The sequence below is a fragment of the Rhinopithecus roxellana genome, chromosome 7 (genome assembly GCF_007565055.1).
Source record: "Rhinopithecus roxellana isolate Shanxi Qingling chromosome 7, ASM756505v1, whole genome shotgun sequence".
Taxonomy (NCBI): domain Eukaryota; kingdom Metazoa; phylum Chordata; class Mammalia; order Primates; family Cercopithecidae; genus Rhinopithecus; species Rhinopithecus roxellana.
In genome coordinates this window covers 44,529,646-44,557,350 of record NC_044555.1, presented here as the reverse complement: position 1 = coordinate 44,557,350, position 27,705 = coordinate 44,529,646, and the positions used below count along the sequence as shown (strand labels likewise).

The window sequence follows — 27,705 nt, the reverse complement described above, 5'->3', positions numbered from 1 at the left end:
TATTTGACATATTGCATTTGTTTCCAAGAGAAAATATTAATGTCTGTGAGAAACAATGGTTCAGTATTTAAACAATGATTTACCCATAACCAACCATTATCCCTTTAAAATACAGATACCTCGGGGCGGAGCAAGATGGCCGAATAGGAACAGCTCCAGTCTCCAACTCCCAGCGCGAGCGACACAGAAGACCAGTGATTTCTGCATTTTCAACTGAGGTACTGGGGTCATCTCACTAGGGAGTGCCGGACAATCGGTGCTGGTCAGCTGCTGCAGCCTGACCAGCGAGAGCTGAAGCAGGGCGAGGCATCGCCTCACCTGGAAGCCAAGGGGGAAGGGAATCCGTTTTCCTAGCCAGGGGAACTGAGACACACAACACCTGGAAAATCGGGTAACTCCCACCCCAATACTGCGCTTTAAGCAGACAGGCACACCAGGAGAATATATCCCACACCTGGCCGGGAGGGTCCCACGCCCACGGAGCCTCCCTCACTGCTAACACAGCAGTCTGCCGCGATCTATCCGCAAGGCAGCAGCGAAGCTGGGGGAGGGGCGCCTGCCATTGCTGAGGCTTAAGTAGGTAAACAAAGCCGCTGGGAAGCTCGAACTGGGTGGAGCTCACAGCAGCTCAAGGAAGCCTGCCTGTCTCTGTAGTCTCCACCTCTGGGGACAGCGCACAGCTGAAGACCAACAGGGGAAGCAGCGGGGGCCGGTGCAGACGCGAACGACTCTGTCTGACAGCTTTGGGGAGAGCCGTGGATCTCCCAACGCGGAGGTTGAGATCTGAGAACGGACAGACTGCCTGCTCAGGTGGGTCCCTGACCCCTGAGTAGCCTAGCTGGGAGACATCCCCCACTAGGGGCAGTCTGACACCCCACACCTCACAGGGTGGAGGACACCCCTGAGAGGAAACTTCCAAAGGAAGAATCAGACAGGTACACTCGCTGTTCAGCAATATTCTATCTTCGGCAACCTCTGCTGCTGATACCCAGGCAAACAGGGTCTGGAGTGGACCTCAAGCAATCTCCAACAGACCAACAGACAGTCCTTCTGACTGTCAGAAGGAAAACTATCAAACAGGAAGGACACCTATACCAAAACCCCATCAATACATCACCATCATCAAAGACCAGAGACAGATAAAACCATAAAGATGGGGAAGAAGCAGGGCAGAAAACCTGGAAATTCAAAAAATAAGAGTGCATCTCCCCCTGCAAAGAAGCGCAGCCCATCGCCAGCAACGGATCAAAGCTGGTCAGAGAATGACTTTGACGAGATGACAGAAGAAGGCTTCAGTCCATCAAACTTCTCAGAGCTAAAGGAGGAATTACGTACCCAGCGCAAAGAAACTAAAAATCTTGAAAAAAGAGTGGAAGAATTGACAGCTAGACTAATTAATGCAGAGAAGATCATAAACGAAATGACAGAGATGAAAACCATGACACGAGAAATACGTGACAAATGCACAAGCTTCAGTAACCGACTCGATCAACTGGAAGAAAGAGTATCAGCGATTGAGGATCAAATGAATGAAATGAAGCGAGAAGAGAAACCAAAAGAAAAAAGAAGAAAAAGAAATGAACAAAGCCTGCAAGAAGTATGGGATTATGTAAAAAGACCAAATCTACGTCTGCTTGGGGTGCCTGAAAGTGAGGGGGAAAATGGAACCAAGTTGGAAAACACTCTTCAGGATATCATCCAGGAAAACTTCCCCAACCAAGTAGGGCAGGCCAAAATTCAAATTCAGGAAATACAGAGAACACCACAAAGATACTCCTCCAGAAGAGCAACTCCAAGACACATAATTGCCAGATTCACCAAAGTTGAAATGAAGGAAAAAATCTTAAGGGCAGCCAGAGAGAAAGGTCGGGTTACCCACAAAGGGAAGCCCATCAGACTAACAGCAGATCTCTCGGCAGAAACTCTACAAGCCAGAAGAGAGTGGGGGCCAATATTCAACGTTCTTAAAGAAAAGAATTTTAAACCCAGAATTTCATATCCAGCCAAACTAAGTTTCATCAGTGAAGGAGAAATAAAATCCTTTACAGATAAGCAAATGCTTAGAGATTTTGTCACCACCAGGCCTGCCTTACAAGAGACCCTGAAGGAAGCCCTAAACATGGAAAGGAACAACCGGTACCAGCCATTGCAAAAACATGCCAAAATGTAAAGACCATTGAGGCTAGAAAGAAACTGCATCAACTAACGAGCAAAATAACCAGTTAATATCATAATGACAGGATCAAGTTCACACATAACAATATTAACCTTAAATGTAAATGGACTAAATGCTCCAATTAAAAGACACAGACTGGCAAACTGGATAGTCAAGACCCATCAGTCTGCTGTATTCAGGAGACCCATCTCACATGCAGAGACATACATAGGCTCAAAATAAAGGGATGGAGGAAGATCTACCAAGCAAATGGAGAACAAAAAAAAGCAGGGGTTGCAATCCTAGTCTCTGATAAAACAGACTTTAAACCATCAAAGATCAAAAGAGACAAAGAAGGCCATTACATAATGGTAAAGGGATCAATTCAACAGGAAGAGCTAACCCTCCTAAATATATATGCACCCAATACAGGAGCACCCAGATTCATAAAGCAAGTCCTTAGAGACTTACAAAGAGACTTAGACTCCCATACAATAATAATGGGAGACTTCAACACTCCACTGTCAACATTAGATAGATCAACGAGACAGAAAGTTAACAAGGATATCCAGGAATTGAACTCATCTCTGCACCAAGCGGACCTAATAGACATCTATAGAACTCTCCACCCCAAATCAACAGAATATACATTCTTCTCAGCACCACATCGCACTTATTCCAAAATTGACCACATAATTGGAAGTAAAGCACTCCTCAGCAAATGTAAAAGAACAGAAATTATCACAAACTCTCTCTCAGACCACAGTGCAATCAAACTAGAACTCAGGACTAAGAAACTCAATCAAAACCGCTCAACTACATGGAAACTGAACAACCTGCTCCTGAATGACTACTGGGTACATCACGAAATGAAAGCAGAAATAAAGATGTTCTTTGAAACCAATGAGAACAAAGATACAACATACCAGAATCTCTGGGACACATTTAAAGCAGTGTGTAGAGGGAAATTTATAGCACTAAATGCCCACAAGAGAAAGCAGGAAAGATCTAAAATTGACACTCTAACATCACAATTAAAAGAACTAGAGAGGCAAGAGCAAACACATTCAAAAGCTAGCAAAAGGCAAGAAATAACTAAGATCAGAGCAGAACTGAAGGAGATAGAGACACAAAAAACCCGCCAAAAAATCAATGAATCCAGGAGTTGGTTTTTTGAAAAGATCAACAAAATTGACAGACCACTAGCAAGACTAATAAAGAAGAAAAGAGAGAGGAATCAAATAGACGCAATAAAAAATGATAAAGGGTGTATCACAACCGACCCCACAGAAATACAAACAACCATCAGAGAATACTATAAACGCCTTTACGCAAATCAACTAGAAAATCTAGAAGAAATGGATAATTTCCTGGACACTTACACTCTCCCAAGACTAAACCAGGAAGAAGTTGAATCCCTGAATAGACCAATAGCAGACTCTGAAATTGAGGCAACAATTAATAGCCTACCCACCAAAAAAAGTCCAGGACCAGATGGATTCGCAGCTGAATTCTACCAGAGGTACAAGGAGGAGCTGGTACCATTCCTTCTGAAACTATTCCAATCAATAGAAAAAGAGGGAATCCTCCCTAACTCATTTTATGAGGCCAACATCATCCTGATACCAAAGCCTGGCAGAGACACAACAAAAAAAGAGAATTTTAGACCAATATCCCTGATGAACATCGATGCAAAAATTCTCAATAAAATACTGGCAAACCGGATTCAGCAGCACATCAAAAAGCTTATCCACCATGATCAAGTGGGCTTCATCCCTGGGATGCAAGGCTGGTTCAACATTCGCAAATCAATAAACATAATCCAGCATATAAACAGAACCAAAGACAAGAACCACATGATTATCTCAATAGATGCAGAAAAGGCTTTTGACAAAATTCCAAAGCACTTCATGCTAAAAACGCTCAATAAATTCGGTATTGATGGAACGTACCTCAAAATAATAAGAGCTATTTATGACAAACCCACAGCTAATATCATTCTGAATGGGCAAAAACTGGAAAAATTCCCTTTGAAAACTGGCACAAGACAGGGATGCCCTCTCTCACCACTCCTATTCAACATAGTCTTGGAAGTTCTGGCTAGGGCAATCAGGCAAGAGAAAGAAATCAAGGGTATCTAGTTAGGAAAAGAAGAAGTCAAATTGTCCCTGTTTGCAGATGACATGATTGTATATTTAGAAAACCCCATTGTCTCAGCCCAAAATCTCCTTAAGCTGATAAGCAACTTCAGCAAAGTCTCAGGATACAAAATTAATGTGCAAAAATCACAAGCATTCTTATACACCAGTAACAGACAAGCAGAGAGCCAAATCAGGAATGAACTTCCATTCACAATTGCTTCAAAGAGAATAAAATACCTAGGAATCCAGCTTACAAGGGATGTAAAGGACCTCTTCAAGGAGAACTACAAACCACTGCTCAGTGAAATAAAAGAGGACACTAAGAAATGGAAGAACATACCATGCTCATGGATAGGAAGAATCAATATCGTGAAAATGGCCATACTGCCCAAGGTTATTTATAGATTCAATGCCATCCCCATCAAGCTACCAATGAGTTTCTTCACAGAATTGGAAAAAACGGCTTTAAAGTTCATATGGAACCAAAAAAGAGCCCGCATTGCCAAGACAATCCTAAGTCAAAAGGACAAAGCTGGAGGCGTCACGCTACCTGACTTCAAACTATACTACAAGGCTACAGTAACCAAAACAGCATGGTACTGGTACCAAAACAGAGATATAGACCAATGGAACAGAACAGAGTCCTCAGAAATAATACCGCACATCTACAACCATCTGATCTTTGACAAACCTGAGAGAAACAAGAAATGGGGAAAGGATTCCCTGTTTAATAAATGGTGCTGGGAAAATTGGCTAGCCATAAGTAGAAAGCTGAAACTGGATCCTTTCCTTACCCCTTATACGAAGATTAATTCAAGATGGATTAGAGACTTAAATGTTAGACCTAATACCATAAAAACCCTAGAAGAAAATCTAGGTAGTACCATTCAGGACATAGGCATGGGCAAGGACTTCATGTCTAAAACACCAAAAGCAATGGCAGCAAAAGCCAAAATTGACAAATGGGATCTAATTAAACTAAAGAGCTTTTGCACAGCAAAAGAAACTACCATCAGAGTGAACAGGCAACCTACAGAATGGGAGAAAATTTTTGCAACCTACTCATCTGACAAAGGGCTAATATCCAGAATCTACAAAGAACTCAAACAAATATACAAGAAAAAAACAAACAACCCCATCAAAAAGTGGGCAAAGGATATGAACAGACATTTTTCAAAAGAAGACATTCATACAGCCAACAGACACATGAAAAAATGCTCATCATCACTCGCCATCAGAGAAATGCAAATCAAAACCACAATGAGATACCATCTCACACCAGTTAGAATGGCAATCATTAAGAAGTCAGGAAACAACAGTTGTTGAAGAGGATGTGGAGAAATAGGAACACTTTTACACTGTTGGTGGGATTGTAAACTAGTTCAAACATTATGGAAAACAGTATGGCAATTCCTCAAGGATCTAGAACTAGATGTACCATATGACACAGCCATCCCACTACTGGGTATATACCCAAAGGATTATAAATTAGTCTAGTACAAAGACACATGCACACGTATGTTTATTGCAGCACTATTCACAATAGCAAAGACTTGGAATCAACCCAAATGTCCATCTGTGACAGACTGGATTAAGAAAATGTGGCACATATACACCATGGAATACTATGCAGCCATAAAAAAGGATGAGTTTGCATCCTTTGTAGGGACATGGATGCAGCTGGAAACCATCATTCTTAGCAAACTATCACAAGAAGAGAAAACCAAACACCGCATGTTCTCACTCATAGGTGGGAACTGAACAATGAGATCACTTGGACTCGGGAAGGGGAACATCACACACTGGGGCCTATCATTGGGAGGGGGGAGGAGGGAGGGATTGCACTGGGGAGTTATACATGATATAAATGATGAATTGATGGGTGCTGACGAGTTGATCGGTGCAGCACACCAACATGGCATAAGTATACATATGTAACAAACCTACACGTTATGCACATGTACCCTAGAACTTAAAGTATAATAAAAAAAAAATACAGATACCTATTTCAGAAAAAATAGTATTTTCTTATATGAAGAAGAAAAGATGATACTTATCAAATAATATCAATTTGATGTTTCCATGCTGTGTTCAATAAGACTGTAGAATACCCTGAATAGTATACTGCAATAAAAAACTATAAAGTGTTAATCATCTCACAGAAGTCTCTTGCATTGTTTTCACTCAGTCAAAAGTAAAACCTATATTATTACTTTAACCTAAAAGAAAACTACCATTGGTATTTTACTCATTCAATACTGAAAGGAACAACAGTAAATAAAATACTGATTTTGATACTTGTGAACCAATAAGCCAGGCAAGGTCAGACAGAGCCCTCACCCAGTCATTAACTTTGTGTCTGACTCCATGATGAAAAATGTAAGATGTCTACTGTTTTGTCATTTTGCTCTTCAAAAATAAAGTTGTGATATCAGTTAACTAGTTGGATGCTCAAATCATATACTTTTAATAATTGTTGGGAAATATAGAGGGAGCTGTAAAAGGAATAAAGCATTATAATAGCTATGTAGCAATAAGAGAAACCCTTTTAACCAAATTATCTTAACAGTGAAATTTGATTTTCTTTTCAACTATCAACACTGCAAATATCTTTTGTGCTTGTTTATTGTGCTAATCCAAAGCAAAAGGATACCAAAGATAGTAAAAGGCAAAGCAAGTGAGTTGTTTTAAATGGGACAAAAGTGATCTCTGTACCAACAGAGAGCTCTAGAGCTTTAGTTGCCTAATTATAGAGAAAGCTAATTAAAAGTAGAAATGTGTTTCCAATAGTCCTTACTGTATCAATAAGAATGAGACTGATAAAGAAAATGTGGCACATATACACCATGGAATACGATGTAGCCATTAAAAAGGATGAGTTCATGTCCTTTGCAGTGACATGGATGAAGCTGGAGACCATCATTCTCAGCAAACTAAAACAGGAACAGAAAACCAAACACCGCAGGTTCTCACTCATAAGTGGGAGTTGAACAATGAGAACACATGGACACAGGAAGGGGAACATCATACACTGGGACCTATTGGGGGGTGGGGGGCTAGGGGAGGAATAGCATTAGGAGAAATACCTAATGTAGATTACGGTTTGATGGGTGCAGCAAACCACCATGGCACGTGTATACCTATGTAACAAACCTGCACGTCCTGCACATGTATCCCAGAACTTAAATTATAATAATAATAAAAAAAGAATGAGATTGAAAACAAATGTACTTTTAATATACTTTGCCTTGAAAAAGTCATTGATATTTTGCAGTTTTCTCTATACATCAAAGATTTCTCTATTTTTTCCAGATATCTTGAATCTACAATAATTGTACATATTTTCTTTTCTGAATGTCTACTATATCTAGTAGACATTCAGATATTCTATTTAATAGATACCCTTAAAACTTTGAAATAATTCTTAGAATAGCCACCAAATTAGAATATATGCCCCTTTAAAGGGAGATATTATTCCATAGAATAATTTAGATTATAGGCTATGGAAAACTAGTAGTAAGGTGTAAAAAAATAGAGGTACATATACTTAAAGTTGACCCCATGTTGTCCACCCCATCTTTAAGTTAAGATTCCTAGTTGCAACACCTTAAGGCAGATACTTTATCCATGGTTGTAACACTAATTTATTCCTGTAATAGCTAAGGCTTTAAAATGTGTTTAAAATAAAATGGAAATTAAGAAGTTGAAAAGAGCCAGTTTTTATTTTCAATTAGGTTCATTAGTTTTTTGTTCCACTAACATCTGGATAAGTTTTGCTTACAAAAGAAAGAACTAAATCTGTGTTTAGAGTCCAATTGTAGATGCAAAATATTTAAAGGAACTTTGTTCTCAATAAAAGATAGCATTAACATTAAGCTCTGTAGACAACACATGAAGATCCTTTTATAAATACTATAATCAGAATATGTTTATCAGTTGTTCTAAATAGGCAGCTACTTTATCATCTGTTCAAAATATATATCTTGAGTAAAATTTGTTGTTTGATTTTAATAATGTGTTAGTCTGTCCCTCTTTGAGGACTTCTGTATTAATGCATTACATTAAAAATAATTACAAAGCAATCTTGAAACATATTTCAGGTTAAAATCTGGCAAAGGATGAAAGTTTTAAATCAAAAAGTATAACAATTTAAATGAAAAACTGTTTTACATGTTTCCAATGTTTTTATCTAGGTAAAAAGTATAATATTTAGTTTATCTCTGTATTGTTGAATCTGGAATTGTAATCTAGATGTGTGATATTGTAATAGCCAAACACAACAAATTTAAATAAGCATGAGGAAGTCATAGTAAGACTAAGCTATTTGCACGCATATATTAAACTTTTATTATTGTGTAATTATAATTTTTATATGATTGACCACAATACTTGAATTGCACAACAATACTTACATCACAAAATACTGTATCATTTATGCTATAATACATTGTGGATGTTAACACTGTTGATGTGCTGAGTCTATAGCATTCAAAGTTTCAGAACGGAGTTCTCAATAACTGTTCACTTATATAGTATTAGTCATTTTCAAATTTCATTCCAAAAAATGACTCACATTACTATAGATAATGCTAAAACAACTCCAATTTGGGTCAATTCACAAACTTATTTTAGTTGCAATAAGGTTCATATACCAAAACAATACTTGCAAAAATTCACTTGTCCAGGACTCTACTAATGAATCTGTTCATTTCCAAAATTTATAGCCACTCACAAACATACCTCAGATAATTGTGAAGCTTGAAAAAGAGATGTTTATTTTTAATTCTTAATTAAAAATGTCTTTAATTATATTTAAAATGAAGTTATTTCACACACTTTTAACTACTATATATGGGGTAATGCTCGGAGATGTATGTAGACAATGTTTTTCAGGGTTGACCCATGCTGGGAGGAGGAGAGCTTCAATTTATCTTGTACCAAAAGATGATGGGAGTGTTAAAGGTTTTAGTTTCTATTCAGACCTATGAGAAGGCAGGCATATACTTTCCATGTTAGTGCTATTTATATCCTGCTCTGTCATTTCTTTTTAACTTTATAATCATCTCTTTTAAAATACTGTGCTTAGCTCCATTTCCCTTTTTTTTTTTTTGTTTGTTTGTTTTGTTTTGTGAGACAGAGTCTTACTCCATTCCCCAGGCTGGAGTGCAGTGGCGCAATCTCGGCTCACTGCAACCTCCACCTCCCAGGTTCAAGAGATTCTCCTGCCTCAGCCTCCTGGGTAGCTGGCATTACAGGTGCCTGCCATCACGCCTGCCTAATTTTTTTACTTTTAGAAGAGATGGGGTTTCACCATGTTGGCCAGGCTGATCTCAAACTCCTGACCTCAAGTGATCCATCTGCCTCAGCCTCTCAAAGTGCTGCGATTAGAGGCATGAGCCACCATGTCTGGCCTCCATTTCCCATTTTAAGAGTCAAAGTGTTCTTACTGACAGAGATTTACACAAATTCCAAGTTTCCTGTCATTTGATGTATAGAGAAATAACTTCTTGAAATTCTTACATGTAGGTGGAACCATACTATAAGATCCTTGACTTAAGAGGCTTAGGTGAAAGACTCATTGGAATAATTAAAAAAAACATGCTAGGCATCTATAAACACGAAGAGAAAATAGCATACAGGTCCCAAAAAGGAACAGTTCTCAATTTAAGAGCTTGGTGTGCAGAAGCTTTCCCCAGGCTAAACTTCTGCCCCTAATCCCAGAGAAATCTTACCACGTTCTTCTCACTCTGCCCTAAACCAGATAAATACAATTCTTGCTGTGTTCACTTGTTTGTATTGCTATGACTGTTACCTATTGCTTCTAAGGATAAAAGTATACACTGTTATAAGTAAATCATTGCCTGGTTTCTTTTAGGTTTAGCATCATTCCCTTGTAGTGTGGCAGTAAGAGAGAAAAGTTAGGCAGTTAGGGTGGGTCCTTGGTAAAACTCCTTTAAGCGGAGAAACAGCCTGAAAAATCAGGCTGCAGGCACAGATAAGAAAACTTGCACAAACCTCTGGCCCACTCAGATAAATGAACAAGGCCCAACATAGAAATGCCTTTGTTCTTCGTGCCTAAGATACGCTCACAGCCACTTTAATAAGGGAACAAGGCTCAGCATAGAAAAGCTTTTGTCCTTTGTATAACCAGCAGGCTTCAAGGAAATAGTCTCTTCTCCTTTTGTGGGCATATACATGGTGGGTTCTGGTGGGTTCTGGTGGTCACTTTCATTTCCTTTTCTGGACAAGCTTTGGACTATGAGCCCAGTCTCTATGAATCATCACTTCAGCTCCTGATTGGTCCCAGGGCCAAGCTTTCACTTCAGCTCCTGATAGGTCCAGGCTAAGCTAAGTAGTCCCTATGAATCATCACTTCAGCTCCTGATTGGTCCCAGACCAAGGTCCCAGGCCAAACTAAATCACACTTTCTCTAAGCAAGCCTACAGATTAAGCATATTCCTTCCCTTCCCAGTCCATAAAAACCCTGGACCCCAACCTCATGGTGGGCAACCAATTCTGGCACCCCTCTCTGCTGCAGAGAGCTTTCTTCTTTCACTTATTAAACTTTCGCTCCAATCTCACCCTTGTTTCTGTGCTCCTTAATTCTCTTGGACATGAGACAAAGAACTCTAGGTACTATCTCAGACAATGAAGTACTGCTACATATTTTGGTGCATTGGCAAAAATACAACATATTTTGCTGCATTGGCTGGGAAGAAAGGGATTCATTTAAAGGATAAGAGCAGACCATTAACTCTTTACTTTCATTTCCAAGGCTTCTTATCCTAAGTTTTTTTTCTCTCAAGAGCAAACAAAAACAAAGGGTCCCTTTCAGCCAGTTAAAAATGAATAGTGTGGCTGCCAGCCTTAAGACTCAGGGGAAAGGCTTGCTGGAGAGAACTTTTTCAATCTCCCTTTGCCCTCACATGTTGAAAATGTTGACTCTGTTCCAATCCAGTTTCCTTTCACAAAGGACCTAGCTGTCATGTGAGGCCAGAAGGAGGTCCTCAGGGCAACTGAGGGTATCTGGCTGAGGCTACACTTCAGTGTTACCTGGAAGCCCTTGGAACAACTCCTGTCACCAACAGCCCATTAGGGAATTGGCACAGGGACTTCCAGTCTTTTTCTATCACATTTTCCTTCTTTCTTTTTGCAACTATCATGTTTCCTATCCCTGCTTTGTATACAATGTTGTAGATGTTTTTGCAACCTGGGGATATAGTCTTATTGGGCAAAGTCAGCCGGAGCCTTAGGAATGTAATTCAACAAATTATTGTCTCTGTGGTTTCCTTAAAATGGGGGATTCCAAGACCCGGATCTGAAAACCTATTTATCTCCCAACAATAGCACTCAATGGAGTTAAACAGGGAGTTATTTCTCCCCAAGCATCTATCCCCCCACTTCATTTAAGCCATTCCTTTTCCCATGTGAGAAGCCAGCACTGCCCAGCAGAACTAAAATACTTTTCTATGAAACAAGTTGATATGGTTTGGCTATGTCTCCACCCAAACTTCATCTTGAATTCCCATGTGTTGTGGGAGGGACATGGTGGGAGGTAATTAATTCATGGGGGAAGTCTTTCCCGTGCTGTCCTCATGATAGTGAGTCTCATGAGATCTGACGGTTTTAAAAAGAGTGTTTCCCTGCACAAGTTTTCTCTCTTTGCTGCCATCCATGTAAGATGTGACTTGCTCCTCTTTGCCTTCCAACATGCTTGTCAGGCATCCCCAGACATGTGGATTGTCCAGTCTCAGGTATGTCTTTATCAGCAACATGAAAACGGACTAATACACAAGTTAATTTTCTTCTGCTGGGAGACATACTTTAAGGCAGCCTATCAAGCCCTAAAACTCTCTTTCTAACTTTTGTCAAAGTTTTTATCTAACAATTCAGACCTTACAGCACCATCTAGTGGGATGGAATTTTTCTCCTTGGGGAGCCTCAGCTCTTTGCTCCAAATTTCTAGTTCCCCAATTTTTTTCTCTCTTACATCCCTCTGTCAGTCATCAGGCCCTGTACCCTATTTGTAGTCAGAAAAACTCCACTTTCAATAGCCAGGAGGAAGCCATCCTGGTAAGACAGATTCCAGCCTTGATGCTGTCCCCATCAAAGGCAAAACAGCCATTCAGTCTTTGTGTTCTTTTAAGGCACATGCTCTGCATGCAACTACATTGGCATTTAAACAAAAATGGGATTTCATGTTTGGAAGTCAATTGGTGCCATTCTCTGGAATTCTAATGTTTCACTGGGGCCACAGGAAGGGAAACTAGAGATAGTATTAAAACACTCCCTCCGTTAAAGAGTCTTGCCCAAATCCAACTACTACATAATCTCTCCCAGGCCACTAGGGTACCTTGGGAGCCTCATGGGCCAAGTGGGTCTAGGAAACCAGGAAGATGGAGGGCTAGGGTCACTCCAGGTCACTCAGAAAAGAGAAAGGAGACACTTTTCCCTCCTCCTCTTTTCTAGTTGGGTAACAAACCATCTGCAGTCTGTACTCCTCTTGAGTGCATTCTAAAACTCCTTTGACCCTAGGACTCTAGGAAAGTCCTTTGACCCTAGGACTCTAAGGAAACAAAAATGGCATATATCTATTGTACAAGCACATGGCCATCTTACCAACTGCAGGACTGAGAGAAGGCCTGGCCTCTTCAGGGAAGTGTTAATTTCAATACTATCCAACGACTAAACCTTTTCTGCAGACTGTAGGGCAAATGGTCTGAGGTTCCCTACATACAAGCTTTCTTTGCCTCACAAGATAACCCAGATCTTTGTAAGCACTGTAAAATTAATCCTGCCCTCTTGGCAGTCATTTCAGCCAAGTCTACAAAAAATAACTCCCCAAAGTCAGAAAAACAAACCCCTGGGTAACTCTCAAATGCAACTTTTAAATGCACTACCTTTCCCCCTTATCCAGGGCCCCCAGCAGTCATATCATCAGCTCCTCTGGCTGTAACACCCAAGAAGCCCCCAATTTCGCTGCTGTTTCTGCAGGAAATGACCAATGGACATGGTACTATTGGGGTTCAAGTTCCCTTCTCATTGCAGAACCTTAAACAAACAAAGGGGGTCCTAGGCAAGTTTTCTAATGACCCCAATAAGTATATAAAGGCCTTCCAAAATCTAACCCAAGTGTTTAATCTTGCATGGGGAAATGTTTTGTTACTCATAGCCAAACCCTAATGGCTGCCAAAAAACAGGCAGCCCTACAGGCAGCAGAGAGATTCAGAGACAAACACCATGTCTCCTATAGCCAGTCAACAGAGAAACCCAGTCAAAAGGGAAAAGATGGTGAAGACAAAAAAAAAAAAAAAAAAAAAAAGCAGGATCCTCATTCCCAATAGAATGCAACGAACCAGAACCAAACATCTTAATTACTGTAAACTGTCTTTGTTAAATAAAAAACCAGATGGCCTTTTTAAAAAGGCTGAGAGAAACTTTAGTGAAACACACCTCCCTATCTCGTAATTCAATTGAGGGACAGATAATCTTAAAAGACAAATTTATTACCCAGGAAGCCCCTGATATCAAAAGGAAACTACAAAAGCAGGCTATGGGACCAAAGAGTACCTTATAAAAACCTCCTGAAGGCAGCCTCCTCGGTCTTTTACAACAGAAACCAGGAGGAGGCCCAGGAAAAAGAGGGGAAGCACAAGAAAAGAACAGAAGCAGTAGTGGCCACTTCACAGGTCTATAAAATCCAGAGTCCTGGCTGGGTGCAGTGGCTCATGCCTGTAATCCCAGCATTTTGGGAGGCCGAGGCGGGAAGATCACTTGAGGTCAGGAGTTCGAGACCAGTCTGTTCAACATGGTGAAAAAAAAAAAAATACAAAAATTAGCTGGGCGTGGTGGTGGGGACCTGTAATCCCAGCTACTTGGGAGGCTGAGACAGGAGAATTGCTTGAACTCAGGACGTGGAGGTTTCAGTATGCCACTGCATTTCAGCCTGGGCAACAGAGCAAGATTCTGTCTCAAAAAACAAACAACAACAAAACATCCAGAGTCCCCTGGTGCACCTGCTAATTGCTATCAGTATGGCAAACCAGAACACTTCAAAAGGGAGTGCCCAGGCAATAAAAAAGCTACCTCAACTCTGTCCAGCTTGTGTTAGGGACCACTAGAAGGCAGACTGTCCCCGGAGGTGCAAGTCACCAAGTCCAGGGCCTGTCTCACAAATGATCCAGTAGGACTAATGGGTCCTGAGGCTCAACTCCCCAGCTCCATCAACTCAGGCTGCCATTATGACCCAGGGACCCTGGGTAATTCTGGAGGTAAAAGGGAGGAAGGTAAACTTCCTTCTAAACACCGAAGCTGGTCTTTCTGTTCTCCTCCCTAATCCAGGCCTCCCTTCCTCGCATTGCACAATTGTGAAGGGCTTTGCACTAAAAGCTCTTCATAATTTCTTAGCTAAAAGGGAATATAGGGCCTCAAAATCTAAAGCTCAGCTCTGTCAGACTTCAGTAAAGTACGTAGGTCAGCCTTATCAAAAGGGATGAGAGCACCAGATAAGAAAAGGATTAAGCCCATTTCCTTTAACAGTTAAGAGGATTCTTAGGCATTAATGAATTTTGCAGACTGTGGGTACCTGGGTACAGTGGAACAGCTCACCCTTTATACCACCTCATGAAAGAAACTCGAGCAGATAAAACTCACTCCCTAACTTAAGAATATAAAACTCAAAAGCCTTTCACCAGTTAAAGCAAGCCTTGCTTGAAAGCAGCAGCCTTCTTCAGTCTTCCCATAGGGAAGGCATTTAATCTCTATGTATCAGAAAGGAAGGGGATAACCCTGGAAATTTTAACTAAGACTCAAGGTGCAGCTCAACAATCAGTGGGTTATCTAAGCAAGGAATTTAACTTAATGGCTAAAGGTTAGCCAGCCTGCCTCTAAGAAGTTGCAGTGGTGGTTTTGCAGTTGCCAGAAGCCAACAGGTTAACCATGGGGAATAACTTAACTGTTTATACCCCACACAATATAGCAGGACTGCTGTCCTCTAGGGAAAGTCTCTGGCTAACAGACAATCACCTCCTCAAATATCAAGCTTTGCTGCTAGAGTGATCTGCAGTCAACCTAAAAAACTCCCCTTGTCCGAATGCAGTCGCTTTCTTCCAGAGAAAACTAGAAAACCTGAACATTACTGTGAACAGATAGTGGTATAAACCGATAAAAGAAATAATAAAAATCGCTGTTTATATTCTCTGTAGTTTTAATAAAAATAATTTTCTTAAAAAGTTCTCAGCTTAATTAAAAGTGGATATCTAAGTTATAGGTATATTTTTAAAGGCCTTTATGTTTTTTCTCTTCATAAATCTTTTTTTCTGGAAAAAGCTTTTTCTCAGTCAACTGAATTATTTTTCTCCACTCTGTATTGCCACTCTTGGTGCATGCATAAAAGGCCCTAGGATAACTTCTGGTAACCCAGGACTCCTTGAGAAAACAGAAAAGTCATCACAAATCCCATTTTGGGAAAAATATCTGTTTTCCTCATTAACCCCCTGAAATTAGAGGCAAATAAATACCTCTCAAAATCTGTTTTCACCTTCCAGGTATGCCTGTTTATCAGGCCGCAGAAACTACATACTTTCTGAGCCCTATTCTTAAATGGCTCCACCCTAAGCTGCTGGATTTTCTTCTGCCTGGCTGTGTAGTTATACATGTGTTGCATGTGTAATGTCTATTTAAAATGAGCTCTAATTAATTAACTTGAAAAAGGATAAGCACTTGGATCAAATATTTTTTAAAAGGAAAATAAAATAAAAGCTCTGGTACCTTTCAGTTCATATGACTTTAATCTTTAAAAACTAAAAACAGCCTTAAAGATAAATGGTAAAATGCAAATATCTTCAAAATATAAATAGGTAGTCTAAATTACGCAAGTCACATACTAGGTTTGCTAAATATTTTAAGGTTTTAAACTGCTTCTTTGGCGTTTAAAAACTGTTCAACTTGCCTGTTTCACAATCGGTAAGGTCTGGGGACACATGAAAGTAACCATGCCCCTAATTATGCTGACAAAAGTAAAACTTTATCTGCACCTACTATATAATTAAAACAACTTACCAAGTTTTACATTAAAGTTAAAAATTGCTAAGAGTTACCATTATAACATGTAATTAAGTCCACTGTATTAGTCTATTTTCATGCTTCTGATAAAGGCATACCTGAGACTGAGAAAAAAAAAGAGGTTTAATTGGACTTACAGTTCCACTTGGCTGGGGAGGCCTGAGGATCATGGTGGGAGGCGAAAGGCACTTCTTATATGATGGCAGCAAGAGAAAATGAGGGAGAAGCAAAAGTGGAAAGCCCTGATAAACCCATCAGATCTCGTGAGACTCATTTACTATCATGAGAATAGCACAGGAAAGACCAACCCCCATGATTCAGTTACCTCTCCCTGGGTCACTCTCACAACATGTGGGAATTCTTGGAGATACAATTAAAGTTGAAATTTGGGTGGGGACAAAGCCAAACCATATCAACTACTGAAAATGGATTTACATGCAAGGTGTGTGAAAAAAGTAAAATGTGTTTTTACCAAAAAAAGTGTAAGAAGGCATTGAAATGGGCCAGGCGCGGTGGCTCAAGCCTGTAATCCCAGCACTTTGGGAGGCCGAGGCGGGCGGATCACGAGGTCAGGAGTTCAAGACCATCCTGGCTAACACGGTGAAACCCCGTCTCTGCTAAAAAATACAAAAAACTAGCCGGGCGAGGTGGCTGGCGCCTGTAGTCCCAGCTACTCGGGAGGCTGAGGCAGGAGAATGGCGTAAACCCGGGAGGCGGAGCTTGCAGTGAGCTGAGATCCGGCCACCGCACTCCAGCCCGGGCGACAGAGGCAGATTCCGTCTCAAAAAAAAAAAAATAAATAAAAAATAAAAAATAAGAAGGCATTGAAATGTACATTTTGCCTAGGGATAAAGAATTTTCTAAAATAAAATAAAGCAGAAGATTTAAGCAAACTATGAAAAAACTGTATGAATTAATCTTACCATGAAAACTCTGTACACACATATTAACTAAATTCAAAAGAGTATTACATAGATTTTTCTTTAAGTTAAGCATTAAAATAAAAGCACAAGGTACTCTTTTCAGCAAAATGTGTAAAGGGTTATAAAATGTTTATAAAAGTCTCACATCATGATCAAACTGGTTAAAATTAAATATAATTGTCCATAAGGTTTCATTAAAATTGGGGTTAACATTAACAGTTAACTAATGCAAGGGTAAAATTTGGTTCTCTCTCTTGAATAGGATTTTCATGTAATACTAAAGGCTAATAAAAGGTTTTTGAGTTTTCAAATTTTTAAGTCATCATTTTAGAAAAACAAATAACTTATGGTAATCTAAAACTCCATTTCATAACATCAAGTGTTTTAGACCAATAACATATTTAACAGGCTTCCCAAAATCAATTGTCTTTCCTGACATCTAGCTTTCGGATGCTACAGAGAGTCTCTGAAATGTCCAGAAAACAGGTAAACAGAATTATTTAACATGTTTAAATACATGGAATTGCCAAAGTAACGTTTCATCTTCTTCAGGTTACATTTCAGTAAATATTATTATTATTAATTAATTAATTTATTTTGAGAAACAGTCTCACTCTGTTGCCGAGGCTGGAGTGCAGTGGCGCAATCTCGGTTCAAGGCAAACTCCACCTCCCGGATTCTAGCAATTCTCCTGCCTCAGCCTCCTGAGTAGCTGGAATTACAGGTGCCCGCCACCACACCCAGCTAATTTTTGTATTTTTAGTAGAGACGGGGTTTCACCATATTGGCCAGGCTGTTCTCAAACTCCTGACCTCATGTTCTACCCACCTCAGCTTCCCAAAGTACTGGGATTACAGGCATGAGCCACCACACCGAGCCTTCAGTAAATATTATTAACATATGTTATAAAACCATATGGGATGTCTAAGATTCTAATGTTTAAATATACACTATCAATTATAATTGAAATCATCTTAAACTGTTGTAAACCACAAAAATAACCAAATTTATTTGACAATCGTGTTTCTAATTGTAAACACCCTGATCATTTTGTCATTTAAGACAATTGTCTGCTTTAATCCTCTTCATAAAAAGTTTATACTCAGCTGTAAAACTTTAACAGGTGCTCTCAAATGCAGGTTTCTAATAATGGAAAAGCACACAGGATTAATAAAAAGCTGAAATGTTTATAAATACCAAGCAGAACAAGAGTTAACTGAATGGACTGAACTAATAAAAAGCTAAAATAATCTTTTTAACTTTTGCTCAAGATATTGCTAATCCTTGTTTTGTTTTTCAGTCAACAAAATTTATTTTAAACTAGATACAGCCTTTAACAATTAAGTAAGGTATACTTCTGTAAACAAAATGTAAAACATGTTTGTTTCTCTCTGCCTGGTTCCTCTAAAATTCAGACACTAGTTGTAAGCATTCTTAACTTCTAACAATATATTGTTTGCATCAGTGCAATAAGAATGCATTTTCTTTTGTAACAGAACAATTTAAAAACTGGTATATTGCCAAGGGTTTAACTAAAAGAATGTGTTTCCCTGTAAGAAGTCCAGCTTAACTTGAAAAGCCAATAAAAGCCCCTTGGAAAAACTGGCCTCATATTTTGTCTACACAGTCCCTGTACAGGGTTCCTAATCTGTGGTGAGTAAAAAAGTCACTTTCTAACAGGCCCAGAACACCATGCTCTTGAAACCTCAGAAAAAAAGGAGTTTACCCAACTCATAGGTATTTAAGGGTGCAGACCCATGGCTGGGCTCAGCTTTAAAAAGTCCTAAGATTCCTTGTAAAACAGAGTTCCATCAAAGCCCATCTAAAAGGTCTATGTAAAGGTAACTATTCTTGCTGCAGTTTATATAAATAATCAATCCAAGTATGAGACGGAAGTCTATTTTACAAACAACACAGTCTTATCATAATTTGTTTTTAACAAAAATGAGGACTGGAGAAAAAAATTGTTTCAAAACTTATACAGCTGTCATTAATTTCTAGTCTCAGTAGTTGTTTTCAAGTTTTTGCCTACCTACATTTTAAACTAACCCTATTCCTGTAAATCGACCAGCAATCTCCAGCTACTGCTCAAAGGAAACAAAAGGGAATGGGTAATATAGAAATCAAAAACAATATTCTAGTTCTGGGCAATTATCCCACAAGTCCTACCAGATAATAAAAGTAAATAAAGTGCCCATAAGTCACAAGTTTCTTTGTTTAAAAAGTAAAACCAAGAAGGCTAACCGAAGCCCAGCCCCATGAATCCAAATCTTAACAGTCATAACTAGCCATCACTTAGCCTTGGAATTTTTAAGCTGTCTTTACCTCCACCCTTGTTTCATTGTAATACATGTACTCTAATAAACCACATTGTTTCTTCTCATCTAAAGGCTATCAAGCTACAAATGGCAATGCAAATAAACATGCCTTTCTTCCAAGGACCCTTAAGCCAGCCACAAAAGAAACCCTAGTTGCTGTTCCCCACACAATACCCCTCTCCAGCAAAAAGTAGCTAAAAAATCAGCGCCTAATCTCCCTAACAGCAGTTAGGGTCTCCACTCCTGAGGGGGAGAATAAGAGAGAAAAGGTAGGCAGTTAGGGTGGGTCCTTGGTAAAACTCCTGTAATCAGAGAAACAGCCAGAAATATCAGGCTGCAGGCACAGATAAGAAAACTTGTACAAACCTCTGGCCCACTCAGATAAACAAACAAGGTCCAACATAGAAACACCTTTGTTCTTTGTGCCTAAGACATGCCTGCAGCCACTGTAATAAGAGAACAAGACTCTGCATAGAAATGTCTTTGTCCTTTGTATAACCAGGAGCAGGCTTCCAGGAAATAGTCTCTTCTCCTTTTGTGGGCATGTACATAGGGTGCTCCAGTAGGTTCTGGTGGGCACTTTTTTTCCCCTTTTCTAAACATGCTTTAAACCGTAATCTTGGCCTCTATAAATCATTGCTTCAGCTCCTAATTCACCCCAGGGCCAAGGTCTTTGGCCAAGCTTTCACTTCAGCTTCTACTAGGTCCTGGACCAAGCTAGGTAGCCCCTATAAATCATCACTTCAGCTCCTGATTGGTCCCAGACCAAGCTAAATCACACGTTCTCCAAAACAGCCTGCAAACTATGCACATTCCTTCCCTTACCAGTCCATAAAAACCCCGAACCCCAGCCTCATAGTGGGGAACCCATTTGGGCCCCACTCTGCTGCAGAAAGCTTCCTTCTTTTGCTTATTAAACTTTCACTTGAAACTCACCCTTGTGTCCACGCTCCTTAATTCTCTTAAATATAAAACAAAAAAACTCTGTATACTATCTCAAACAACAAAATACTGTTACATATTTTGCTGCATTGGGAAAACTACAACTGTAGCACTACCTCCCATTGCTACTGTTCCTCTACCCCTTCCAGTGGCTGTAGCTGGTAGAGATTTATAGCTGTGTGAATTCAATAGCCACCAAGTGAGCTTCTCTTGCTTCTGTTGTACATGATGCAGAGTTGCTGCCTCTCCAAACTGCCACCAATTTCAGAGAAGCAAGCTGGCCAGAGAAATCTCCAGCCCCTTTTGAAGGGACTGGCTGATAATACTCTAAAGTACAATGGGCTTTCAAGCAAGCTGGGAGCTAAAGCCACCTAGTGAGACCAAAATGCCATTCTCTCTGCACTGGATGCTGTGCAACTCACCATGACACTCACAGTAAACCCAGTAACCTCATAAGCTTTTTCCACATCATTCCAAATCACTAACCCCTCTGTGGATAACCCTGTCAACACTGAAGGGGACTCCAGAATTATAGCCAACACCATATACAACTTTCACATCCCTCTTAAACACTATCTGAGGAAGGGGGAAAGTAGCAACTCACCCCAATGTTTCTAGAAAAAGCTTATTTTTTAAAAAATAAAATTCTGTTCACAGCTCTCCCTCTGTCTACTCACCACACCCTCTCAGACATTAAAACTTACCTCACCAACTGCTGCTCTCCTCAAACCCATCCCATCAAGGAGAAACTACAGGGGTGTGGTGCTAGCGTGAGGCTCAGGAGGGAGCCTGCTAGTAAGCAAGCAAAAGAAGGGGCCATTAAAGAAAGATAAAATGAAATGCATTTTTTTTTTTTTTGAGATGGAGTCTAGCTCTGTCGCCAGGCTGGAGTGCAGTGGCGCGATCTCAGCTCACTGCAATGTCTGCCTACCAGGTTCAAGTGATTCTCCTGCCTCAGTCTCCTGAGTAGCTGGGATTACAGGCATGCACTACCATGCCTAGTTAATTTTTGTATTTTTAGTAGAGATGGGGTTTCACCATGTTGACCAGGATGGTCTTGAATTCCTGACCTCATGATCCACCCACCTCGGCCCCCCAAAGTGCTAGGATTACAGGCATGAGCCATCGCGTCCAGCCATGAAATGCATTTTTTAAAGGGAGAGAAATAAAGAAAGAAAGAAGGAAATCATATGGATTCTACCTACCCCAGGTGGGGTGATCTCTTATTACCTTCCATGCTCCTTCATTGCTGAACTTTCTCCTGTGGGATAATACGACCTTTCTCCTTTCCTACACCAAAAACTATTTTCCATTTTTTCTTATAAATAATGCCTTTCCCCTTTTTCTTATAAATAATGAATTTCCAACCTCCCACTCTGTAACCTCCACTTTTTCTCCCACTCCCCAATACACAAATAACTCCTCCTTCTCCTCACATTTCTTCAAATATTTCCAACACAAATACAAATTTAAGTTCATGCTCAGGAGGCAGTTTTGCTGAAAGAAGTGGCATTTTTTCTACTCAGGTTTTTCGTTAATTCTCCTTATCATGGAGAAGTCCCCTCCCTCATTTCAACACCTTCTGCTCTTGGTTCGGCTACAGATATTTAAGTCCTCATGTTTCCTCTCGCATCTGCAGTTAATTTTCATAGGAGAAAAAGGGTGAATGATAATGGCATTCTTTAAAGAAACAATTTCAAAATGCAGTCTGATATTTTACAATACAGTTGGCTTAATAAAATCCACTAAGTTTACGATTAATTTGATTATTTTTCGAAACTTTATTTGCATTAAATTGTTCTACTAGAGGAAAATAAGGTAACTTCACTCTTAAGGTACTTAAAAGCTGTACAAGTGAGGTCAGGTGCAGTGGCTCATGCCTGTAATCCCAACACTTTGGGAGGCCAAGGTGGGTGGATCACGAGGTCAGGAGATAAAGGCCATCCTGACCAACATGGTGAAACCCCGTCTCTACTAAAATACAAAAAAAATTAGCCAGGCATGGTGGTGCATGCCTATAGTCCCAGTTACTCGGGAGGCCGAGGCAGGAGAATCACTTGAACCTGGGAGGGAGAGATTGCAATGAGCCGAGATCATGCCACTGCACTCCAGCCTGGCGACAGAGCAAGACTCCATCTAAACAAACAAACAAACAAACAAAAACTATACAAATGAGATAAGTCATGAGTGCTTTACAGGAAAAAAAAATCTGAAAAGGAAGTTCAGGACTATGTAAAAAAATACAGATATGTAAACATGCTTGATTACCTGACAATAACTTCCTTTCACTGGAACTAATTACTGTAGTAATTAAAAACCTTTGATATCTAAAAAAGAATTAGGTGTAGTCTTTTACTTTAAATACTTCACTTCAGAAACAAATTAAATTTTGAAAATAATCTACCATCAGGCTATTTATTGAGATGTCAATGTGTCAGTCAATCAACGTAGGATTTAGGGAGTTTTGTAACTCTCTTACTCTGGAGTTCCGAAAAAACATAGTAATTCTTAATACTATATCAATATATCAGTTATATTATGTCTTTTATCTCTTACTCTTGAGCTAGTTCAGAAAATAAAATATTAAAACAATTATTGATGCCCTTTTAAACATATTAACTGAGTTCAATTTTACCACAGCCATGATTTTAGGCACAGTTATTAATGAAAGAGATAATTTTCAAAGATATATTAGTTGAATCAAGTAAGTCTCTGGACAAAATATGAACATCAATTTTGATGTGTGCTCAGAATTAAAACTAAAAGAAAAACTCCCTTTCTACGAGATTTCTCACCATGTCTTCTGATAGCATACTTTGTTGAATTTAACAAACAGTCCTACTTTGAAGACTAACGTCCTTTTCCAGAGTTCTGCATCACCTGATCTCCCCACAGTCTCTATACCTCACTTGCTGCAATACCAGGGTTACTGTTGCCAAGAGACAAGGAATATTATTATTGCATCATTAATGTTCTTATAGATGGGGGAATTTTCAAAAAAACTTTAAATGGGGCAATTCTGAGTCCCAAATCTCAAAAAAGACAATGTTATATTGGATATATTAAAGATTAAAAACAAGTTCCTCAAGATACTTGAACTTAAGTTAAAAATAGTGAAGAGGGAGGAAGGAGAAAAAAGTAGTGAAAATAACCAGTTAAACCATGCAGATTCGCATAGATAGGCAACGTTTTTGTTTTGTAAGTATTGTAACTGCCTACATGTGACTTCAAAATTAAGTTGCAATATCTGAAATACAGAATTTGGGGAAATATTCTCTATTTAATTTTTACCCCCAAGGGAACGTACTTTTTCTTTTTTTTTTTTAAATCCTTAAACAATTAAAAAGAGGCTAGTCATGGGGGCTCATGCCTGTAATCCCAGCAATTTGGAAGGCTGAGGCTGGAAGATTACTTTGAGTCCAGGAGTTCAAGACCAGCCTGGGCAATATAGAGAGACTTTGACTCTATAAAAAATTTAAAAAGCAATTAACTCGGTGTGGGGACGCATATCTGTTGTCCCAGCTACTCAAGAGTCTGAGGTAGGAGGATTGTTTGAGCCCAGAAGGTCAAGGGTGAAGTAAGCCATGATCACACCACTGCACTCCAGCCTGAGAAACAGAGCAAGCCTTTGTCTCAAAAATAAACAGTTAAAAAAGTATTATGGTTGATAAGTATAACTGTTTTGAGTGCCAACAACTAATTTCAAAAAAGAACATTTAAAAGACAGAGTTCTTCCCAACATAATGTTTTGTTAGAGTATGTCCAATTTATAGAAACTATCACATAACTGTTTTAATAAGAATATCAAAATTACAAAGATAGGCAAGTAGGTAGATATAGGAAGAAAATTATTTGGCTAAGTCAGTGATCCATGTGATATTTTTAAGATAGATAATTTATAGCATTTTCCAGTAAAACACAGAAAAGACTAAATACATTTTGGAGGAGCCAAAGGTAAAACAAGATACCTGCTCAATGTTTTCCTGGCACTATAATATATGACAAATAAATAAATAATTTTAGTAACATTTAAAACTATAATCCTTGTATATAAAGAATGTTGCATTGGAGTTTAATTTTAAAGAAAAATGTATGTGTACAGTTGCTTAAAAACATGAAAATTACATTACATGATCTATAATACTGAATATAATTTTTTAATTTTAAACTTTTGAGTGTAGAATTTTTAAACATAATTAAATGGCAACAATAACTAAAAATTATATGATGCTTATAATGTGTCAGGTATTAAGTGCTTTAATTAACTCAATTCTCATTCAAAAGAATGCAAACTATAGTGGAAGGGTCTATGATCCTGTTGGAAAAAAAATAAAAAATAAATTATGCAAAGAAATTCATGAAAAGAGTAAAAGATAAAATGGACATGATGGACAAAGAGCTAGCTAGCTAGGCAGGGGTTGAAGGAGGGGTTTTAAGTAGAATAAGCAATCAGATATTTTGTAGGGTGCCATTTAATATACAAGCAAGGGGTATTGGAAAGAAATCTGAAAATGTCATAAAGCAGTTTCATTAATCAGCAATAATGAATTCTGTAAAATACTACATGTTTAAAATAAAATACATATATCAGATATAGGTCAAATTCTCAATTATCTTTTTATAAAGATTTAAAAATATGTCTTTTACCAAGATAAAAAGTCAAAACAATATAATAACAAAGAGAGTATAAGTATCAGTGAGAAAGAAGATGGGAAGAAGGAGTTTTGGGAGAAGAAAAAGACAAAACAGAAGTCAAAAGACAACTACTGCTAAATAGCTGTTTAGCAATCCAAATATTCTGGTTTCATCCCCATTCATTCCAAAGGCCATAATTCCCAATTTGACCAATAGTGTCGTTCTCTTTTGACTCATTTTGGATATATATACTTTTTAAATCAACCAGAGTTTTGGGAGGCTGAGGCAAGAGGATCTGTTGAGGCCAGGAGTCTGAGACCAGTGAGGGTCTTTGAAAAAAAAAATTTGGCCAGGCGCAGTGGCTCACGCCTGTAATCCCAGCACTTTGGGAGGCTGAGGCGGGCGGATCACGAGGTCAGGAGATCGAGACCATCCTGGCTAACATGGTGAAACCCCGTCTCTACTAAAAATGCAAAAAATTAGCCAAGCGTGGCAGCGGGCGCCTGTAGTCTCAGCTCCTTGCGAGGCTGAGGCAGGAGAATGGTGGGAACCCGGGAGGTGGAGCTTGCAGTGAGCCGAGATCGCGCCACTGCACTCCAGACTGGGTGACTGAGCAAGACTCTGTCCCCCTCCCCAAAAAAAAGAAAAAAAAATTAAAAATATTAGTTGGGCATGGTGGCATGCACCAGTAATCCTACCTATTTGGGAGGCTGAGGTAGGATTATCGCTTGAGCTCAGGAGTTTGAGGCTGCAGTGAGCCATGAATGCCCCACTGCACTGCAGCCTGGGCAACAGAGCATGAACCTGACTAAAAAAAAAAAAAAAAAAAATCATTAAAGATCCCTTTTCAAGTAAGAATGATTTTTATGTTACTGAGTGAATTGTGGCATTTTAGGGCAAAAATGCAGAAATACTCTCAGAGCTCAAAGACTGGTTCTCTGAAATAACTCAGTCAGAAAAAAAATTTAAAAAAGATTAAAGAAGAATGAATAAAACCTCCAAGAAATATAGGATTACGTAAAGCAACCAAGACTACATCTGATTGGCACCACTGAAAGAGAGGGAGAGAAAGCAAACAACTTGGAAAACCTATTTCAGGATATTGTTCGTGAACATTTCCCAACCTCACTAAGAAGACTAACATCTAAATTCAGGAAATGCAGAGAATCCCTGCAAGATAATGTACATGATGACCATACCCAAGACACAAAGTCATCAGATTTTCCAAGGTTGAAATGAAAGAAAAAAATGTTACAGGAAGCTAGAGAAAATGGAGCAGGTCACCTACAAAGGGAATTCCATTAGGCTGATAATAGACCTTTCAGCAGAAACCCTAAAAGCCAAAAGACATTAGGGGCTTGTATTCAGCATACTTAAAGTAAAGAAATTCAAAGTCCGAATTTCACAGCCAGTCAAACTAAGCTTCATAAGCAAAGGAAAAATAAGATTCTTTTCAGAAAAGCTAATGCTAAAGGAATTTATTACCACCACACCTGCCTTACAAGAGGTCCTGAAGATAGGGCTAAAAGCAGAAAAAAAAAAAAACAACAGAAAAACCCCAAAAAAACCACTATTATCAGCCACCACAAATACACACTTAAGCACACAGATGACTGATACAATAAAGCAACCACACAAACAAATCTGCATAATGAGTAGCTTATAACATGATGACAGAATGAAATCTGCACATATCAATACTAACCTTGAACATAAAGGTTTAAATGCCTCAATTACAAGGTACAAATTGGAAAGCTGGACAAAGAAACAAGATCCAATGGTGTGCTGTCCTCAAGAGACCAATTTCACATATAATGACACCCAGACTCAAAGAAAAGGGATGATGAAAAATCTTTCATACAAATGGAAAATAGAAAAAAAGCAGGGATTGCTATACTAATTACAGACAGAACACATTTTAAAGCAACAAAAGTCAAAAAGGAGAAATCAGGAAATGATATAGTGGTAAAGGTTCAATTCAACAAGAAGACCTAACTATTCTAAATATATATGCACCCAACACAGGAGCACCCAGATTCATAAGACAAGTTCTTAAAAACCTATAAAGATACTTAGATGACTACACAATAATAGCAGGAGACTTTAACGCCCCACTCACAGTATAAGAAAAATCACTGAGGCAGAAAACTAACAAAGGTATTCAGGACCCGAATTCAACACCTGACCAAATTGACCTAACAGACATCTACAAAACTCTCTGAAAAACAAGATAATATAAATTCACAGCTGCACATGGCACATACTTTAAAACTGACCACACAATCAGCCAAAAAACAATCCTCAGCAAATCCCAAAAAGAAAGAAAGAAAAAAAATCATACCAACCACATGTTCAGACCACAGCACCCCCCTCCCCACCCCAAACAGACATCAATGCTAAGAAAATTGCTCAAAACCATACAGCTACATGAAATTCAACAACCTGTGCCTGGATGACTTTGGGGTAAACAAGGAAATTAAGGCAGAAATCAAGACATTCTTTGAAATTAATAAGAAAAAGGGACAACA

The 27,705-nt window shown here is 39.0% G+C and overlaps 1 protein-coding gene across 1 annotated transcript in view; it reads right to left on the bottom strand.

Annotated features, from left to right (window-relative positions):
- The window catches only part of TENT5D (terminal nucleotidyltransferase 5D), a 29,326-nt gene extending 5,868 nt beyond the window's left edge, over nt 1–23,458 (bottom strand). Inside the window, exon 1 of the mRNA XM_010387115.1 lies at nt 23,338–23,458. The gene's annotated coding sequence lies outside the window, so the exon portion shown is untranslated. The remainder of the gene's footprint in view (nt 1–23,337) is intronic.
- Nucleotides 23,459–27,705: the final 4,247 nt, after the last annotated feature.